Genomic DNA, 14,275 nt, shown 5'->3' with positions numbered 1-14,275 from the left:
AGTTAGTCCTGAAGCAGGCGTAAGGGAAGTAGCGATAACAGGGATGTCCTCAGGTAGAGCGTTCACTGATCCTTAGGTTTGAGATTTTGTGGTATCTCTGAGAGAAGGCAGTGTGTTTTTAAAGGAGTTTTCTAACACAGGTGGGACTGTCTTCAGCAAGAGGTGGTGTATTATAGGATGAGATTGACTCTAGTGCAGAGGATGCTGTCATATAGAAGAGATATGGTTGATTAAAAGGCATGAAGCCAAACAAATGTAATGTTTCATAGAGAGAAGGAGCACATGTTAGTGGTAGTTGTTCTGTTTAGCATAAAGAGATGCTGTTAAATGGAGCCGAGGGGGTCTAGTTGGCGAGAGTTATATTGTGTACAAGGCATCATTAGCAGGGTAGATCCCAGATGATTTAATCTCATGTGTTACACGTTCATTCATTTAAGCTAATAACACGCTCACATATTGGAATCTGTACATACAAATGTTTATTTGAAAAGAAAACGAAAAGACCCGCAATTGAAAAAGACTGACCTGGCCAATTGGGGAAAATATGGTATGGGCAACTTGACTTGTGTAGAAGAATGTTCTTCAAGATGTGGGGTTTCTTTCAATTACCGGGTGTGTCGTCTTCTTGAATCTGATTGAGGAGCTGTTTACTGGAGTAGGAGTTCGAGTGGAAATGTTCTAAATAAGAGGGTGACATTTAGTGTAAGGATGTTCTAACACAATATTGAATTTTAATAATTGTCTTACCCAGAAATGATCTAGAACCACAATATCATGACGGTACGCATAAATGAGAACGAATAGATTTACTTTCCTTAGATCACAGCTTTGCACCTTGAAAATATATATATCTTCATTGGTAAGCAGATGTGGAATCAGGAATCGTAAATCAATACGTATCTATATATACCTTCACGTTATTGTGGTGGTCTATTATCTGGAAGGAATATTCTTGTTGGACAATATTTTGTAAGTCAGTATTGCGACTTATACTTCCAAGGAGAAGAGTGGTGATAGAGAGGAACAAGATGAAGTCCGATGGATCTATAGCTTTGATCTGATGGACTGAAACATGTTGTTGTGGAAGAGTAGTTGGGAGGGGATATTTTAGAGGAGGATATGTGGTCTAGTGGAAAGGGCTGTACTTTGATTTAAGTGGTGTGGGTTAGAGGAAGAGGTGCTTGCTAGCAGAGAAAGAGTTGAACTTTAAAGAAGGTATGTTGTACCTGCAGAGGTGTTTTCTAGTGGAAATGGTATTTCAGGTTTCCTAAAGGTAGAAAAAAAGTGCTATAGTGGAGGAGATATTGTCTTTCAGAAGAGGTTTAGCCTAACAAATAAGATGTTTTACAATGTTTTACAATCTAGAGGGTGTGGTCTACTGTAAGCTCTGGAAAGTTTTGTTCAAGTTGAGGTGGAACGATCTTGCAGAAATGAAGCAGCCATGGTCTATTGAAAGCGATGTGTTTTGGAGGTGTGATTTAGTAGCATAGAATGCGGCATAGTCCAGAAATTGTGATGTAGTTGAGATGCTATTGAATCCTGATGGCGACAGAGGTGGGGCATGGTCTAGAGGATGAGCTTGTAATAGCGGAAATAGAAGAGACTTCATTTAAATGTTGGTGGAGGGCCAATTCTAGCAATAAAGTGGTGAAGGACCCAACAATATAATGGTGAAAGCACACTAGCTGAAGAAGGCTCATCCCATGTAAGGGTTTTCCACCATTTCGGATAGGATTTTTGCTTGGGGGTTGTTTCCATTAGAATGGTGGGAGCTGCCTAGGTTGAATAACGTCCATGCCAACTGTCTGTCTGGCATAGTGGAATTTGTGTCACCAATGTGGGATAAATTGTGATTTATTTTTGTAAAAGGTCACAAAATAAGGAAAATTACACTAAGGGACTTATTACGAGTTTGACGGTCTGTGGACCGCAGTACCCGTGGTTGCAGTCTGAATGCCGCAAACTCGGCAGTCCAACCGCCACATTACAAGTTGTGCGGATTGCATTTGTAAAGAACACGACTGAACTGCTGACACCGCCAGCTCACTGCAGACTGCGGGGTTTGTGTTCGGGGATAAGCAGCTGCCATAGGGCGGTACAGGGGAGTTCCACCGCTGTCCATATTACGAGTTGCCTTTTCCATGAGCTGATCACTGTGATCTGACCGCCAGCTTGAAGTCTGCAGAAAAGAAGGATATGGGGTGCGTACTCACCCCTTTCTTGTTCTTTCATCCTGAGTTTGATGTGGGTCCCTTTCTTCAGATCCTCCTTTCACAGCAGCATCTTCACCCTAAGGATTACAACCCTGTTTGCAGAGATTCACAGGTGAGTTCTTTTTGTACCATATACCCAGTGTCTGGACTGCCCGCAGTGGGCTTGACCCCGGCAATGGATAGGTGGTATTTTTCCACATGTATCATGCATATGAGCGCATCCAACACATATGCTGCCGAAATGTTCACACAGGCATCGATACATATGGAAAAGTAATCGCCATTACCTCAAAATATCAGCAGCCACGCCACAGTCACTGCTGTAAACTCGTAATATGACAGTGTCTCTTGGCAGCTGCTGGCACCGAGTTCGGGCAAATCGGACCACCAAACTCAGAATAAGGCCCTTAATGTAGTGACATGCTGACTGGTATCTTACATGAAAATTCACAGTGAAGTTATACATTGCTTTCAAAATTTACAGTAAAACAGACAGGAAAGTCTTTCAGGAGAAAATGCTTCTTCGGCTGCAGATTTACAGTTCCCACATGTTCCTATGAGACCGTTTCTTTCCAGAGACATTTCTCATAGAAGAAAACCATTTAAAGTTATCTTGTAGTGAAATCGCACAACATTCACAGAATGCAAAGTTCATAAATTACACACAATTTAATACATCTAGAAAGAAAATGTACCCTGCCCAGTGGGTAATTGAAATGTGTGCCCTAGCTTATGTGATGCTCTTGTAAGAAATTTGCAGTAAAAGAAAATGCAATTGCCACAGAATAAGAGGATGAGGGAAAAATACCAGCACATCAGAGAGATTTCCTTGACACAGAGCGATGGCTTTCAAGGGGAATTGCAACAAAAGAGTTCACTGACATAATGTAATTTTACCTTCTTCGGTCTGTTAATCTACCGCCCTCCGGGCCCTTCTGAAGCATTTAGGGAAGCACTGATTTCTACAGTTGCTGTCTTGGCAATTAAGACAGCCAATTTCAACGTGGTGGGAAACCTCGACCTTCTCCTAAACACACATCGAGATGTTGATATCGCCAATCTTTTATTGATCTTGCAGCATGCCAGATGATACAATATGTCCCTAGTGCTACGCATCCAGCTGGGCACCTTCTTGAGCCTGTCTTTTCAAACATCTCTGCCCTAAAGGTCCATACCCTATTCGCTTGACTTGGTCTGACCATTTTTTATTTCTATGTCGGTATGCTCTGAAAGGTTCCAAACTACCTACTGACCGTACTATCACTTTTAGGTGCCTTTGGCATTAGCTCGACTCGGCGATCTCCCTCACACACAGAGTTTTTGTTGGAAATTAGATTGTTGGTCCCCTAGGGCATGTGCCAAAGTCGGGCAGACACCACCACTCTAGTCAGGATAAGGGAGTTACACTCCTAAAATAACCCCTGCCCACCCCCTTGGTAGCTTGGCATGAGCATTCAGGCTTATCTTAGAGGCAGTGTGTAAAGCATTTGCATATAACCAACAGTAATACAGTGTAATCACTACAAAAGGACGCCATACCAGTTTAGAAAAATATCCAATATTCTTATATACTTAAGACAAGACCAAATACTATAAAAATCCACAATACAGTACTTAAAAATCTTCAGTTATCAAAACATGCTTGAAAAACAGTTCCTTGATGTCGATAGCTCTGTCCGGGGCTATCACGGCGTCGTGAGCAAACCAATCCAAACAGTTCTGGCTGACCGCGGTGTCGCGGGCCAGCTACGGTGTCGGGAAGACCTGCAAACAGTACCTTTTAGAAATGCAAGATGTCGCAACCTCTCTTTGAGCTTCCGAAAGCACAGTGTCCGCAGGTGTCGGTTCCGGAGGTCGGTGTAGGGGTCGTCGGGGCCCTCGAAGCCACATGCGTTGCAGATCGAACTCCTCTCTGTTGAAGTCAGGAGCGCTGGCGTCGGAAGGCGTCGGGTGCTGCTGCACGAAGTGCAGCGGTGCGGTGTGCAGTGCCCTCAGGTTGCGTTGCGAGCAGCGGCTTGGTGGCGGCGTCAGATGGCGGCGTTGGTCAGACCAGGGTCGCGGTGCGAAGTCAATGCGGTGCTCGTCGTGGTGCTGGCAGGTCACGGTGCAAGCAGCAACGTCGTCATTGCTGAAGCGCTGCCGTCGGCTGATGAACTGGAGTCGATGGTGCCGGAGTCGATAGGCCAAGTGCTGCGGTGCGGGATGAGAATGGTGCATCGTGTACCTTTACGAGCGGTGCCCTTGAACAACGGTGCAAGCAGCAGTGTGGAGCGGCGTTGTCAGGAATACCAAGGCGTCGTCGTGAAGCGAGGCGGTGCAGAGTGCGGTGCCCACAGGTCGCGGTGAGAGCAGCGGCTCGGTGGTGGCATTAGCAGGCAGCGTCGGTGAGACCAGGGTCATGGTGCGGCATTGCGGCATTGCAGCGGTGCCCTCTGTGGTGCCTTCAGGACACTGAGTCGGCAGTGGCATCATAGACGTCGTCGGGTTGCTTTTCTTCTGTTGCAGCACAAAACACAGTACCAAATGCTGAGGGCAGAAGAGCTTGAAGTCTTTTTTGTTCCTGAGACTTCTTGAACAGGGGGCAAGCTCTACCTCAAGCCCTTGGAGAAACTCACAAAAGTAGATTGCAGAAAGTTAGACCAGTCCTTTCACTGCCCAAGACAGAAGCAGTCACTGCAGGTAAACACTGCAAAGCACACAGCAAAGAGGTAGTTCCTCCTCACAGCTTCTCCAGCTCTTCTTCTTGGCAGTCTTCTTGGTCCAAAAGAGTTCTAAAGTTCAGGGGTCTGGGCCCCAGTATTTATATCCCCAAATATTTTGATCTTTTAGGCACGTGCCCAGCCAGAACCAGTTCTGTCTTCTCTGCTGTGACTTCCTGGCAGGAGTGGAGACGGCATGGTCAGAGGCAGACCAGGCCCTTTGAGGTGCAAGGAAATCTCCTCCCCTTCCCCAATTGCAGCCCAGGTCTATGCAGGCCTTTCCTGACCCACCTAGACTATCTGGAGCCACTCCTGCTCCCCAGCCGTCTGTTATCCAAAACCCAGACAGGCAATTCACATTCCAGCAGAGGCACACGGGATGACTGAGCAAGAAAATACCTACTTTCTAAAAGTGGTATTTTCAAACACAGAATGTAAAAATCACCTTCACTAAAAGATGCATCTTTAGATTCTGATTTCAGGCATACTAAATTTTATTTTCCTACCCAATTCCCCGGGCTAGTTATGTTTATAAGATGTTATAAACAAACTCCCCATTCTGTCCTATAGGGAACAGGTAGCCTTGCAATAGAGAAAAACGAAATTGGCTGTAATTCACACAATTTAATACATCTAGAAAGAAAATGTACCCTGCCCAGTGGGTAATTGAAATGTGTGCCCTAGCTTATGTGATGCTCTTGTAAGAAATTTGCAGTAAAAGAAAATGCAATTGCCACAGAATAAGAGGATGAGGGAAAAATACCAGCACATCAGAGAGATTTCCTTGACACAGAGCGATGGCTTTCAAGGGGAATTGCAACAAAAGAGTTCACTGACATAATGTAATTTTACCTTCTTCGGTCTGTTAATCTACCGCCCTCCGGGCCCTTCTGAAGCATTTAGGGAAGCACTGATTTCTACAGTTGCTGTCTTGGCAATTAAGACAGCCAATTTCAACGTGGTGGGAAACCTCGACCTTCTCCTAAACACACATCGAGATGTTGATATCGCCAATCTTTTATTGATCTTGCAGCATGCCAGATGATACAATATGTCCCTAGTGCTACGCATCCAGCTGGGCACCTTCTTGAGCCTGTCTTTTCAAACATCTCTGCCCTAAAGGTCCATACCCTATTCGCTTGACTTGGTCTGACCATTTTTTATTTCTATGTCGGTATGCTCTGAAAGGTTCCAAACTACCTACTGACCGTACTATCACTTTTAGGTGCCTTTGGCATTAGCTCGACTCGGCGATCTCCCTCACACACAGAGTTTTTGTTGGAAATTAGATTGTTGGTCCCCTAGGGCATGTGCCAAAGTCGGGCAGACACCACCACTCTAGTCAGGATAAGGGAGTTACACTCCTAAAATAACCCCTGCCCACCCCCTTGGTAGCTTGGCATGAGCATTCAGGCTTATCTTAGAGGCAGTGTGTAAAGCATTTGCATATAACCAACAGTAATACAGTGTAATCACTACAAAAGGACGCCATACCAGTTTAGAAAAATATCCAATATTCTTATATACTTAAGACAAGACCAAATACTATAAAAATCCACAATACAGTACTTAAAAATCTTCAGTTATCAAAACATGCTTGAAAAACAGTTCCTTGATGTCGATAGCTCTGTCCGGGGCTATCACGGCGTCGTGAGCAAACCAATCCAAACAGTTCTGGCTGACCGCGGTGTCGCGGGCCAGCTACGGTGTCGGGAAGACCTGCAAACAGTACCTTTTAGAAATGCAAGATGTCGCAACCTCTCTTTGAGCTTCCGAAAGCACAGTGTCCGCAGGTGTCGGTTCCGGAGGTCGGTGTAGGGGTCGTCGGGGCCCTCGAAGCCACATGCGTTGCAGATCGAACTCCTCTCTGTTGAAGTCAGGAGCGCTGGCGTCGGAAGGCGTCGGGTGCTGCTGCACGAAGTGCAGCGGTGCGGTGTGCAGTGCCCTCAGGTTGCGTTGCGAGCAGCGGCTTGGTGGCGGCGTCAGATGGCGGCGTTGGTCAGACCAGGGTCGCGGTGCGAAGTCAATGCGGTGCTCGTCGTGGTGCTGGCAGGTCACGGTGCAAGCAGCAACGTCGTCATTGCTGAAGCGCTGCCGTCGGCTGATGAACTGGAGTCGATGGTGCCGGAGTCGATAGGCCAAGTGCTGCGGTGCGGGATGAGAATGGTGCATCGTGTACCTTTACGAGCGGTGCCCTTGAACAACGGTGCAAGCAGCAGTGTGGAGCGGCGTTGTCAGGAATACCAAGGCGTCGTCGTGAAGCGAGGCGGTGCAGAGTGCGGTGCCCACAGGTCGCGGTGAGAGCAGCGGCTCGGTGGTGGCATTAGCAGGCAGCGTCGGTGAGACCAGGGTCATGGTGCGGCATTGCGGCATTGCAGCGGTGCCCTCTGTGGTGCCTTCAGGACACTGAGTCGGCAGTGGCATCATAGACGTCGTCGGGTTGCTTTTCTTCTGTTGCAGCACAAAACACAGTACCAAATGCTGAGGGCAGAAGAGCTTGAAGTCTTTTTTGTTCCTGAGACTTCTTGAACAGGGGGCAAGCTCTACCTCAAGCCCTTGGAGAAACTCACAAAAGTAGATTGCAGAAAGTTAGACCAGTCCTTTCACTGCCCAAGACAGAAGCAGTCACTGCAGGTAAACACTGCAAAGCACACTTGACAATTGACTTGAAGGGAGTGACGCTCTGGGGGTGTGGAGTTATCGCATTGGGAATTGTGTGTTTTATCGCTGCCTGTTTTTAAAATTGACTCGCACTTTTTAAAATATACCTGCTACTGTTTCTTGCTCTTTTGCACAAGTTATTCCTGGTAATCTATTTACTTGCGTGACCGGAACTAGCGCGTTTTTTAGATAGGCGGTCAGCGCTCCAGTCTTTTGTGCCTGACGCCTATTTAAACGTCATCATTAAGCGACCGCGCCCTAATTGACTTGAAGGGAGTGACGCTCTGGGGGTGTGGAGTTATCGCATTGGGAATTGTGTGTTTTATCGCTGCCTGTTTTTAAAATTGACTCGCACTTTTTAAAATATACCTGCTACTGTTTCTTGCTCTTTTGCACAAGTTATTCCTGGTAATCTATTTACTTGCGTGACCGGAACTAGCGCGTTTTTTAGATAGGCGGTCAGCGCTCCAGTCTTTTGTGCCTGACGCCTATTTAAACGTCATCATTAAGCGACCGCGCCCTAATTGACTTGAAGGGAGTGACGCTCTGGGGGTGTGGAGTTATCGCATTGGGAATTGTGTGTTTTATCGCTGCCTGTTTTTAAAATTGACTCGCACTTTTTAAAATATACCTGCTACTGTTTCTTGCTCTTTTGCACAAGTTATTCCTGGTAATCTATTTACTTGCGTGACCGGAACTAGCGCGTTTTTTAGATAGGCGGTCAGCGCTCCAGTCTTTTGTGCCTGACGCCTATTTAAACGTCATCATTAAGCGACCGCGCCCTAATTGACTTGAAGGGAGTGACGCTCTGGGGGTGTGGAGTTATCGCATTGGGAATTGTGTGTTTTATCGCTGCCTGTTTTTAAAATTGACTCGCACTTTTTAAAATATACCTGCTACTGTTTCTTGCTCTTTTGCACAAGTTATTCCTGGTAATCTATTTACTTGCGTGACCGGAACTAGCGCGTTTTTTAGATAGGCGGTCAGCGCTCCAGTCTTTTGTGCCTGACGCCTATTTAAACGTCATCATTAAGCGACCGCGCAGCGGACGCGCGCAGCGGGCGCGCCGGCGGCGCGCCGAAGGCGCGCCAAAGGCAAGCCCGTCTGCGCCCGTCCGCGCCTCGGACGTGCCGGATGTGCCATACCATGCTGCCAGCAAGTCCCCACCTTGTGTGAGGCCTCTTGATGGGCGACTTTGCTACACCCGGTCACAGTTACTCCAATTGAATAATTGTGCCCTGATTCCGGAAGCGTTATCAATGGGACAAGAACCAGGGAGTCCTGGCTGCCCCGACAAAGAAGAGGGACTGAAATGTGGACTCTTAAACGTTAGGTCTCTCCCCAAGCACTCAACAGAAATCCAGATGCTTATCGATGAGCATAGCTGCGATGTTCTGTTTATGACGGAAACTTGGCTGTCGCCTGGTCTTGATGGGGAACTTGGTGCTGCCTGCCCCACTGGGTTTAAAGCCTTCCATAAACCCAGATCTAATGGCAGGGGTGGTGGTACCGGCATTATCTTTAAAGAAATCTGGGATTTTGTTCCTTTGGACATTGACGAGATCTCGCAGTGTGAAACCTTGGGCTTCTCGCTGAAGGACAAGTCTGGCAATGTCCTGACCGGAATACTTTGTTATAGACCCCCGGGAACTGTGAGCGAACAGACACAGCAGCAATTTCTGGAGGTGATTGGCAATTTGGCTCTCACTCATCATAGTCTGCTGATCTTGGGCGATTTCAATCTCTGGCCTAACGCTACGATGAAAACGGCATATAACAATATTGTTCAATCCTGCGCCAATCTCAATCTAGTACAACATGTGTTGGAGGCAACACACTCGGCAGGGCATGCCCTTGATCTTATATTTGCGGGCGAGAATGTAGTGATTCTCGACAATATCCTCCCTATGGACTGGTCTGATCATTATTTGATCAGTTTTAGTATCCCGACAATTTCCAAAGGTAAACCCCCTCTGTTCAAAGGTGCTGATAGTGTGCTGAGCAGGGATTGGAAAGCCCTACGAAGGAGAGCGTACGGTACCTCTCTGTTTAAGGCGGTTCCTCTCCCTGTTCCAGGGCAGTCGGTTGACACTAACTTCAAGGAGCTCTGCAGTTACATTAAGAATACGGTTAATCAGATCGCCCCAATGAAACAACTTAGGAAAAGAGCTACCCCTTCGGCCCCTTGGTTTTCAGAGGAACTCAGGGCTTTTAAAATTCAGTGTAAACATGCAGAGAGGCAATGGCGCTGTCACTACCTAACTAGTGATAGGATCATTTGGCGGAATCTGCTGGGCAGATATAAGTGCGCTATTGTATCTGCTAAAGCGCTATATTTTGCTGACCTCATTCAAAACTCCCCGAATAGTGCTAAGTGTGTCTTCAACATTCTGAGAGGTTTTAATAATCCTGAATGTCTGGCCAATAAGATTTCTCCCTCGCAGGATTTGTGTGACGGGCTGGCGGCCTTTTTTCACAATAAAATCAGGGGGATTCTTGAGGGCCTGCAGTATGATCCTATTTCTAGCTGTAAAGCTGATGTAGTCTTATCAACAGTGGAGCCATTGAATCACTCAATTCCTAGTCTAAATGCGGACGTAGCAGCAGGGCCTCGGTTGGATCATTGGACGTGCCCTTCTTGGGAGGAATTTTCCAATGTGGCCAAGAAAGTCTGCTCGGGGTCTCCTCTTGACCCTATTCCGCATAAATTATGGAAGGAATTGGGATCAGAAACTTTTCCGCACCTCCACCTGATTACCAATCAGTCACTAACTAGTGGTGAGGTCCCGGCCGGCTGGAAGGATGCGCTGGTTTCCCCCCTTTTGAAAAAACCATCCCTGGATCCCACTTGCTATGGGAACTATCGCCCTATCTCTTTGCTGCCTTTCCCAGCCAAGATAGCGGAACGCCTCGTTAGCCAGGAGCTATCTGGGTTTTTAGAGAGTAAAGGTATTTTGGAGGAGAATCAATTTGGTTTCCGTCCAGGGCATGGCACTGAGACTGCCTTGATCACTGCCCTGGATGACCTGCGAATGCGAGCGGATAAGGGACAGTCTGCAACGTTGATTTTACTTGACTTATCCGCTGCATTTGATACTGTTAGCCATAAGATTCTCTTACATCGGCTCGAAGAGATGGGGATCACTGGCTTGGCCCTAAAATGGCTTTGGTCCTATCTGTCGGACAGACGGCAGGCGGTCTTTCTGCCTCCATATCAGTCAGAATTTTTGCCTAACAAACAGGGTGTCCCACAGGGCTCTTCTATCAGCCCGATACTGTTTAATGTTTACATGCGACCTCTGGTACAAATCATTAAATCTTGCAACATTACGGCTGTTAATTATGCCGACGACACACAATTAATCATTTCCCTGGAAGGTGATCAGGCGGATTCTCTACCCACCTTCCATAACTGCATGCTGGAAATGACGACTTGGTTGAAAAACAATGATCTGCAATTTAACGGTGCCAAAACTGAGATCTTACATTGTTCAGTGGGCAGGGTATCGTCACCCCTGCCTCTCAATTTTTGGCCTCTTCCTTTGGACACCCCCCTGGTTCCTGTAAAGACTGTACGTAATCTGGGGGTCTGTTTCAATGAGAAGCTAAGTCTCGAGTCACATGTTAACAAGGTGGTCTCAAACTGTTACATGATCATGAGAGGTCTCCGCAGGATCTTACCTCTTCTGCCCCCTCATGTGCGAGGCACAGTAGTTCGTTGCACCATTCTTAGTCGTCTGGACTATTGTAACGCCTTGTTGCTTGCGTCCCCGGCTTATCTGATCCGGAGGCTTCAACGCATCCAGGCAGCTGCCGCAAAACTAGCCCTTCAAAGACCGCGCTATTTTTCCAGCACCAAGGCTCTGGCTGAGCTTCACTGGCTGCCTGTGCAACAGAGGATTATGTTTAAATCCCTGTGTGTAGCCTTCAAAGCTCTTCATGGCCTTGGCCCTGTACCATTACAAAGTCGTTTTAGATGGTATGTCCCCTCGCGCACTTTGCGCTCTTCCTCAGCTAGGCAGGCCTTGATTCCTAAGACAAAGAGAGCCACTTTGGGAGGCAGAGCTTTTAGCTCCGCGGCTGCTCGACTCTGGAATGGTCTTCCCTCAGAGCTACGACAGGTTCAGGATCTGACTCTTTTCCGTGGACGGCTCAAGACCTGGCTTTTTCCCAGAGTCTAATTTTCTCCTTGCTCCCCCTACTCTGTTTCTGCCCTGCATCATGTCTATAGCGCCAGGATGCCCGTAGGGTTACAGTGCGCTCTACAAATAATTATACATACATACATACATACACAGCAAAGAGGTAGTTCCTCCTCACAGCTTCTCCAGCTCTTCTTCTTGGCAGTCTTCTTGGTCCAAAAGAGTTCTAAAGTTCAGGGGTCTGGGCCCCAGTATTTATATCCCCAAATATTTTGATCTTTTAGGCACGTGCCCAGCCAGAACCAGTTCTGTCTTCTCTGCTGTGACTTCCTGGCAGGAGTGGAGACGGCATGGTCAGAGGCAGACCAGGCCCTTTGAGGTGCAAGGAAATCTCCTCCCCTTCCCCAATTGCAGCCCAGGTCTATGCAGGCCTTTCCTGACCCACCTAGACTATCTGGAGCCACTCCTGCTCCCCAGCCGTCTGTTATCCAAAACCCAGACAGGCAATTCACATTCCAGCAGAGGCACACGGGATGACTGAGCAAGAAAATACCTACTTTCTAAAAGTGGTATTTTCAAACACAGAATGTAAAAATCACCTTCACTAAAAGATGCATCTTTAGATTCTGATTTCAGGCATACTAAATTTTATTTTCCTACCCAATTCCCCGGGCTAGTTATGTTTATAAGATGTTATAAACAAACTCCCCATTCTGTCCTATAGGGAACAGGTAGCCTTGCAATAGAGAAAAACGAAATTGGCTGTAATTCACACAATTTAATACATCTAGAAAGAAAATGTACCCTGCCCAGTGGGTAATTGAAATGTGTGCCCTAGCTTATGTGATGCTCTTGTAAGAAATTTGCAGTAAAAGAAAATGCAATTGCCACAGAATAAGAGGATGAGGGAAAAATACCAGCACATCAGAGAGATTTCCTTGACACAGAGCGATGGCTTTCAAGGGGAATTGCAACAAAAGAGTTCACTGACATAATGTAATTTTACCTTCTTCGGTCTGTTAATCTACCGCCCTCCGGGCCCTTCTGAAGCATTTAGGGAAGCACTGATTTCTACAGTTGCTGTCTTGGCAATTAAGACAGCCAATTTCAACGTGGTGGGAAACCTCGACCTTCTCCTAAACACACATCGAGATGTTGATATCGCCAATCTTTTATTGATCTTGCAGCATGCCAGATGATACAATATGTCCCTAGTGCTACGCATCCAGCTGGGCACCTTCTTGAGCCTGTCTTTTCAAACATCTCTGCCCTAAAGGTCCATACCCTATTCGCTTGACTTGGTCTGACCATTTTTTATTTCTATGTCGGTATGCTCTGAAAGGTTCCAAACTACCTACTGACCGTACTATCACTTTTAGGTGCCTTTGGCATTAGCTCGACTCGGCGATCTCCCTCACACACAGAGTTTTTGTTGGAAATTAGATTGTTGGTCCCCTAGGGCATGTGCCAAAGTCGGGCAGACACCACCACTCTAGTCAGGATAAGGGAGTTACACTCCTAAAATAACCCCTGCCCACCCCCTTGGTAGCTTGGCATGAGCATTCAGGCTTATCTTAGAGGCAGTGAGTAAAGCATTTGCATATAACCAACAGTAATACAGTGTAATCACTACAAAAGGACGCCATACCAGTTTAGAAAAATATCCAATATTCTTATATACTTAAGACAAGACCAAATACTATAAAAATCCACAATACAGTACTTAAAAATCTTCAGTTATCAAAACATGCTTGAAAAACAGTTCCTTGATGTCGATAGCTCTGTCCGGGGCTATCACGGCGTCGTGAGCAAACCAATCCAAACAGTTCTGGCTGACCGCGGTGTCGCGGGCCAGCTACGGTGTCGGGAAGACCTGCAAACAGTACCTTTTAGAAATGCAAGATGTCGCAACCTCTCTTTGAGCTTCCGAAAGCACAGTGTCCGCAGGTGTCGGTTCCGGAGGTCGGTGTAGGGGTCGTCGGGGCCCTCGAAGCCACATGCGTTGCAGATCGAACTCCTCTCTGTTGAAGTCAGGAGCGCTGGCGTCGGAAGGCGTCGGGTGCTGCTGCACGAAGTGCAGCGGTGCGGTGTGCAGTGCCCTCAGGTTGCGTTGCGAGCAGCGGCTTGGTGGCGGCGTCAGATGGCGGCGTTGGTCAGACCAGGGTCGCGGTGCGAAGTCAATGCGGTGCTCGTCGTGGTGCTGGCAGGTCACGGTGCAAGCAGCAACGTCGTCATTGCTGAAGCGCTGCCGTCGGCTGATGAACTGGAGTCGATGGTGCCGGAGTCGATAGGCCAAGTGCTGCGGTGCGGGATGAGAATGGTGCATCGTGTACCTTTACGAGCGGTGCCCTTGAACAACGGTGCAAGCAGCAGTGTGGAGCGGCGTTGTCAGGAATACCAAGGCGTCGTCGTGAAGCGAGGCGGTGCAGAGTGCGGTGCCCACAGGTCGCGGTGAGAGCAGCGGCTCGGTGGTGGCATTAGCAGGCAGCGTCGGTGAGACCAGGGTCATGGTGCGGCATTGCGGCATTGCAGCGGTGCCCTCTGTGGTGCCTTCAGGACA

General features: G+C 47.5%; 1 protein-coding gene across 6 annotated transcripts in view; it reads right to left on the bottom strand.

The window, feature by feature from the left end:
- The window catches only part of LOC146869118 (polymeric immunoglobulin receptor-like), a 261,239-nt gene that overhangs the window by 69,627 nt on the left and 177,337 nt on the right, over positions 1 to 14,275 (bottom strand). For 3 of the 6 annotated variants that reach the window (XM_085614708.1, XM_085614332.1, XM_085614898.1), the window contains exon 3: positions 526 to 678. The exons of the other annotated variants lie outside the window; for them this stretch is intronic. The gene's annotated coding sequence lies outside the window, so the exon portion shown is untranslated. The remainder of the gene's footprint in view (positions 1 to 525; positions 679 to 14,275) is intronic. 6 annotated transcript variants of the gene reach the window in all.

This window comes from Triturus cristatus, chromosome 1_1 (assembly GCF_964204655.1).
Source record: "Triturus cristatus chromosome 1_1, aTriCri1.1, whole genome shotgun sequence".
Taxonomy (NCBI): Eukaryota; Metazoa; Chordata; class Amphibia; order Caudata; family Salamandridae; genus Triturus; species Triturus cristatus.
The sequence above is the reverse complement of the archived record's forward strand: the minus strand, read 5'-3'. Positions and strand labels throughout refer to the sequence as shown.